Source organism: Palaemon carinicauda, chromosome 7 (genome assembly GCF_036898095.1).
Source record: "Palaemon carinicauda isolate YSFRI2023 chromosome 7, ASM3689809v2, whole genome shotgun sequence".
Taxonomy (NCBI): domain Eukaryota; kingdom Metazoa; phylum Arthropoda; class Malacostraca; order Decapoda; family Palaemonidae; genus Palaemon; species Palaemon carinicauda.
This window is the reverse complement of record NC_090731.1, coordinates 167,437,613-167,444,562: the sequence shown is the minus strand read 5'-3', so window position 1 is coordinate 167,444,562 and position 6,950 is coordinate 167,437,613. Positions and strand designations below refer to the sequence as shown.

Sequence of the window (6,950 nt, the reverse complement as noted above, 5' to 3'; positions counted from 1 at the left end):
TTTTCATTCTAAGGACCTCCATTTTTTTTTCATTCTAAGGACCTCCAATTTTTATTTCTAAGGACATCCAATTTTTACTTCTAAGGACCTCCAATTTTTATTACTAAGGAATTCCCCTTTTTAAGTTTAAGGAACTCCAATTTTTTATTCTAAGGATCCAATTTTTACTTCTAAGGACCTCTAATTTTTAATTCTAAGGACCTACAATTTTCACTTCTAAGGACCCCCAATTTTTCATTCTAAGGAACTCCAATTTTTATTTCTAAGGACCTCCAATTTTTCATTCTAAGGACCTCCAATTTTTAATTCTAGGGATCTCCAATTTTTACTTCTAAGGTCCTCCAATTTCGGAGAAGGATTGGACTGGATTGGTAACAGGAAATTAGCTGACATAGAGTATGCTGAAGACGCTGTCTTTATTAGCAGAACACCACAGACTTTGTAATGCTTGTTTACCAGAATGTATGAAATATCACAAGAGGTTTGGCTCAAGATGACTAGAAGAAAGACAAGAGATGATGAGAATGAAATATGCAATGAAAGCTGAAATATCATTAGAAGGAGAAAGTATTAATGAGTATTTAAGTATTTAAGAACAATGATCACCAATACAAGGTCTTTAGAATTGGAATTTAATGAAAGATTGAAGAAAGGAAATGACACAATGGCAAGGTTAGGTAAAATTGGGATAGCAAATCGCCTGAAATTACATAAAAAAATCAGGCAATATATCAGTTCAGTGAGGTCGGTGTTACTATATGGACACCAGTCGTGGTATGACAATGAAACAATATCCAACAGATTTTGTAGATTTGAGAACAAAGCCTAAATAGAATATTGGGAGTGATATGGCAGGACATGTTTAGAAATGAATCTATGAGAGAGATTACTCGAGTGCCATAAGTGGATGAGACCATGGTAAGGGGTAGATGGAGATGGTCTGGTCATGCTCTTCGCACTCCCCAAGAGAGATTAGTTCACTAAACATTTAATTGGGATCCACAAGGCACTAGAAAAGTTGGAAGACCCAGGCCTACATGGCTGAGGACAATAAAGCATGAAGTAGATGATTCAAAAGCTCAAGATAGAGACGACTAGCGAAATCTTACAGAGGGCCTTTGCGTCAATAGGCGTAGGAGGAGAGGATGATGATGAAGGACGTCACATGTTCCCACTATGCGTGATAGGAGTAGGAAAGCAGCTTTTAAAGTACAGGAAAAGAGCCTTTAAATTATAGTTGAGTACCGCAGGTGTACTTCCACCTGCTGAAGACACCTGTTCAAAGCGGTAGCCCAAAGCATCTAGCCTCGTCATAGGCTTTCTCTCTTAAACAGCGACAAGCAAAGCTATGAAACCTCCTTAGCTGGCTTGCATGGTGGGCCATATATGAATAATCCGTCAATAAATCTGCTGTTATTTGGAGAATTCTGTTTAACCAAACTCTTTGACGAGGAGTCTCTAACCTCTGCTACCTTACAGGATTTGGAAAAGGAAGAGAAACAAGATAGTTAAAATTAAATATTAATAGCTGTCAATTCAACCGGATTTCACCAAAAACAATATTAATAAATAGATTGATTCACAAATTATAAAGAAATTTTGTAATATTTACAGGAAATGAAATAACACCATCTAACACCAGAACAAAACTCGGTTAGCCCAAATCGTTCTACTTTCATCTGTAATTCATTTTCCAAAAGTTATAAAATGTTCTTCTCCCTTCCATAACATTTTATAGTCTTTATTTTAAAATAAGTATGGTAGCCCAGATCTCTTAGACCTATAAACTAAGCTAATGATAAAAACATCCATGCACAAGTTTTTCTTTAAAACAACATCTGGTACATTATATATATATATATATATATATATATATATATATATATATATATATATATGTATATATATATGTATGTATATATATATATATATATATATATATATATATATATATATATATATATATTACGGTGCAAATTGTGATTTACTCATATCCCCGCATAGCATTTTTTGTAACGGCACAGTTAATGAATTAAAAGTTGAATTAAAAAATGAAGAACACTAAGTAAAAGTTAAATATATAGACAAAGAGTGTTAATTTTTTCAAGCAAGTCATTATCAGCTACAGAAATTCATCAACTAATGAAATCGATCCTGAAATGAACAATCGCTTAAGAAGTAACGACAAATATATTCGAAAACATCTCCAAAAACCAAATAAAAATGATCTAAATCGGTTGATTTTTCTTAAAAAAAAAAAGCTAAATCGATGCTTATGATTTTCGAAAGAGTCAAGAGCTTGTAAAAAAATATTTTCTCAACATACCAAGTGTGATATGACAAAAAGATATCCAAATGCTTCGATAATGCCGATTTGATTATAACAAGGAATATGTTGTGTGATACTCTAAATACCTAAGAATGTATACGACACAGATCTTGTAAGTCCCGTAGTGAGTAGGGTTTCCGTGGACCTGGAAAACAGTCTTTAAAGTACTTTTTTTTTTTTTTTTGATTGTCTGGCCCTTTTGCAATCTTGCAGCCCGTAAGTGTTTTAGTAGGATTTTTAGGGGTTGGGTAATTGGGGTATGGGGTCTTCTGCAACTTTTATTTTAGGCTATTGGGGTTAGGTTTTTGGGTTTGAGGATGGTAACAGGCAAAGATAAGCCTGTTTAGAAAGTGAAGAAGGTGACTGTAGGATATATATATATATATATATATATATATATATATATATATATATATATATATATATATATATATATATATATATATATATATATTTTTTTTTTTTTTTTTTTTTAAGTACAGACAAACAGCCCTTAAATAAAAACTCAGTACCGCAGGTGCTCTTACACCTGCTGAAGACACCTGTTCAAAACGGCAGCCCGAAACTGTGAGTGCACATAGCCACATCATGGTACAATCACTCGTACATACACACACAAAGTAGTGGACTTTACTGTTGCACTCTGTGCTAAGGTAAGACATCTGCTTAATTTAAAGGGACGTTTGAGGCAACACTTACAAGAAAACGACTGTGAATTTAGCGAACTAATAATCATATGGAATATTTTAAGTTGTATGAAGATTTAAAGTCATGTGTAATAGTATTCATTTCATCTGTGAGCAGTGGAATGTCTCGGAGTGGCTTAATTTGCAAAGCACCTGGCTACGGAAGATACGGATATAACTTGCATAATTTCTACGGAAAGCAAAGTTGCATAGAGCTTGTCAAGATGGCTGGACAATCTGAAAAAATATCGTTTGTACATACGCAAATTTTAATCGAACAAAATGCAGTCACAACTATTTCTCAGATGAATAGCAAATGTCTTTATAGTTGCATAATTTCTACGGAAAGCAAAGTTGCATAGAGCTTGTCAAGATGGCTAGGCAATCTGAAAAAAATATCGTTTGAACATACGCAAATTTTAATCGAACATAATTCAGTCACAACCATTTCTCAGATGAATAGCAAATGTCTTTATAGTTGCATGATTTCTATGGAATGAAACGTAGCATAGAACTAGTAAATATGGCTAGGCAATCTAAAAAAAACTATTATTTGAACATAATGCAAAATTTTAATCAATCGCAAATATTCCTGAGACGGATGGCAAATGCCTTTATTGTGTTTCGTGACAAATCATACAATCAAGCGTGTTTACATTCTGCTCAACACTGCAAAAGCATTACTTCCTGTAGACGAAACAATCATCAACGTTTTGTTTAACGAAACACCTTCAGTATTGCTGTTATTTCGCAACTGCTAATGTTTTATTGTTGTTAGAGCCGTTATATTTTTGTCACCTTTATTTTTCTTGTTAGTTTTCTTCATCAAAATTATCCCTGTCGTTAGCAATATCGTACTCAATTTCGTATTTTCCATTCGCCCCTCTTGTTGTTTTTCCAACTAGGGTTGTAGTTTAGCAAGTAATAATAATAATACATACATACATACATACATACATACATACAGTACATACATACATATACCAAGGCACTTCCCCCAATTTTGGGCGGTAATAATAATAATAATAATAATAATAATAATAATACTAATAATAACAACAACAACAACAACAACAACAACAACAACAACAACAATAATAATAACAATAATAATAATAATAATAATAATATGTGGCACCATGATGCCACGTCGCACACACCAAATCAAACCAGTTTCACTTCATTAAACATCCTCCATAAAAAAATCGATCTGAGAATGATTACAGTATAGAGGTTTAAACCGGTTTTACTTTCCTCTCGGGTAATTAATGAAAAGCTGAGTGACTATATTATTCAGATTATTACATCTACCATACATATATCTATGTATTACATTCCAGAATAAACATCGTATATTGGTTACATAAAAATAGTTATACACAGATTGCTAAGATCCTGACTATTAACAGCTCATAATACACATGATGAATTAAGTTGATATGATCATTTCCTTTTATAAGTTGATATGATCATGTCCTTTTATAAGTTCATATGATCATGTCCTTTTATAAGTTCATATGATCATGTCCTTTTATAAGTTCATATGATCATGTCCTTTTATAAGTTGAGATGATCATGTCCTTTTATAAGTTCATATGATCATGTCCTTTTATAAGTTGATATGATCATGTCCTTTTATAAGCTGGGACGATCATGTCCTTTTATAAGTTCATATGATCATGTCCTTTTATAAGTTGGTATGATCCTGTCCTTTTATAAGTTGAGATGATCATGTCCTTTTATAAGTTAAGATGATCATGTCCTTTTATAAGTTGAGATTGAGATGATCTTGTCCTTTAATAAGTAGAGATTGAGACGATCTTGTCCTTTAATAAGTTGACATGATCATGTCCTTTTATAAGTTGAGATTGATATGATCATGTCCTTTTATTAGTTCATATGATCATGTCCTTTTATAAGTTCATATGATCATGTCCTTTTATAAGTTCATATGATCATGTCCTTTTATAAGTTCATATGATCATGTCCTTTTATAAGTTGAGATGATCATGTCCTTTTATAACCTAGGACGACCATGTCCTTTTTATACCTTGGAATAACTATGTTAACTTTCTTATTTTTCACAAGTCGAGTTTCGTCATGTTAAAACACTACTCAGGTATTTATATATCTTTACAAAATATTTTTTTCTGGTCTTTCTGAGAGAGAGAGAGAGAGAGAGAGAGAGAGAGAGAGAGAGAGAGAGAGAGAGAGAGAGAGAGAGAGAGAGAGAGAGAGAGTTTCCAAGGCCATTTAGCAAAGTTAAATTTATTTTATCGGTGGCTTGACTAATTTTTCTTTTACATTTATTAATTTAATGTCTGCACTTGCTGAACTGCATAAGTCTAACGAATTCATGACGTGTTTACATACATTTTATGGAAATCATTCATTAAAGTTATTAAGGTGAAATAATCTCACAATGAATCGCCCACTCGTTTTCTATGCACTTTCTCATTTTCTATACACAGGGAGCTTAGAAGGGGAAGCTTCGTCAAAATGCTATATCGATTTTGAGATCAGCTCAGCTGTGCACAGGCGCATCAACTCTACGGTGTGTCTTGACGAGAGAAACCAAACGTATGCACACACACACACATACACACTTGTAACGGTGCCAGCGTGTCGCCGAGTACCTGCTTTCTGGCACCGCTGCTCATGTTTACTTAGTATTTTAGTGTTTAGAAGACTGTTCGATAAAAGGCAAAGATGGAGAGAGACAATGAGAGTTTATAGATGGAACAGGAAGTGGAGCAAAGTGGAAAGGTGAGAAAAGGGGGTTCATTTCATACGAAATTCTGGACGTGATCTTTGTAGCTTCATTCATTCAATTCGATCAACAAGAAAACGTCAGCCAACTTCCCTTCGCCGAAAAGTGGTGGTGCTTTCTTTCCTGTGTGAGAGTCTGCGTATATCTCGTTATTCTTAACAGTATATACACTTCATGTGAGTATATTCTGATTTTTAAATCATAAAAACCAATATAGCCCAAATCAGCAACATTAAAATATAGAATTTCAATAGCAATGCTAGACTCTAAACCCAAGTCATGTGCCACGTTTGAGATTCGAACGCAATGTTTACACCACGCCATGCAAAATTTGCTACCTCTACGGTAAAAAGGTAGTCGAGTTATCATTTCACATTAATTCACTAAACCGGAATCTACTACCGTCAACTATCAGAACATACTAAAAAGCGAAATGGGAAAAAGGTTATCAAATGTACACTGCTACTGTTTTTAGAATGATATATTGTTAATTTATTCTCATCATTTATTTATTTCCTTATTTCCTTTCCTCACTGGGATATTTTTCCCTGTTGGAGCCCTTGGGCTTATAGCATCTTGCTTTTCTAACTAGGGTTGTAGCTTGGCTAGTAATAATAACACTCATCAACTCTGCCAACAACTGTGTTATAAGTGTTGTTGAGGTTTGAAGGTTACCATGATCACCAATGTTTACAGATATTCTCTAAATATACGGTCATAAAGTTTGGTAAACCGATCAATACCAAGCTGAACACGTTGTATACACAAGAGATCAAATGTCGTCACCTGTTCACAACAAGATTCCCGAGAGATCCGGATGAGATTGCTTACGTCAGCATTTCATATCAGATGATGTCTCCGTTTCCTTCCGTTCGGAAATTTTGATTCATGATTCAGATGATGTCTCCGTTTCCTTCCGTTCGGAAATTTTGATTCATGATTCAGATGATGTCTCCGTTTCCTTCCGTTCGGAAATTTTGATTCATGATTGATTGATTGATTGATTTAAGGTTTTCAGGCATCCTTGATTCATGATTCAGTAAAGTTAAAAATTGGGGTAACGAAAATTTCATGGTCTAGTATAATAGCTCTTGGTGATTCGATCAATTTCAAAATCATATAATATTCACGAAATTCATTGACAATCATACCATCTGTCATTTTC

General features: G+C 33.7%; 1 protein-coding gene across 3 annotated transcripts in view; it reads left to right on the top strand.

The window, feature by feature from the left end:
* The first annotated feature begins 2,895 nt into the window (after positions 1-2,895).
* The window catches only part of Gale (UDP-galactose 4'-epimerase), a 37,208-nt gene continuing 33,153 nt past the window's right edge, over positions 2,896-6,950 (top strand). Inside the window, exon 1 of one of the 3 annotated variants that reach the window (XM_068377122.1) lies at positions 2,896-2,982. The gene's annotated coding sequence lies outside the window, so the exon portion shown is untranslated. Of the gene's footprint in view, positions 2,983-5,623; positions 5,782-5,808; positions 5,962-6,950 lie in introns of those variants that run through there. The other 2 variants (XM_068377120.1, XM_068377121.1) reach the window with 2 other exon arrangements.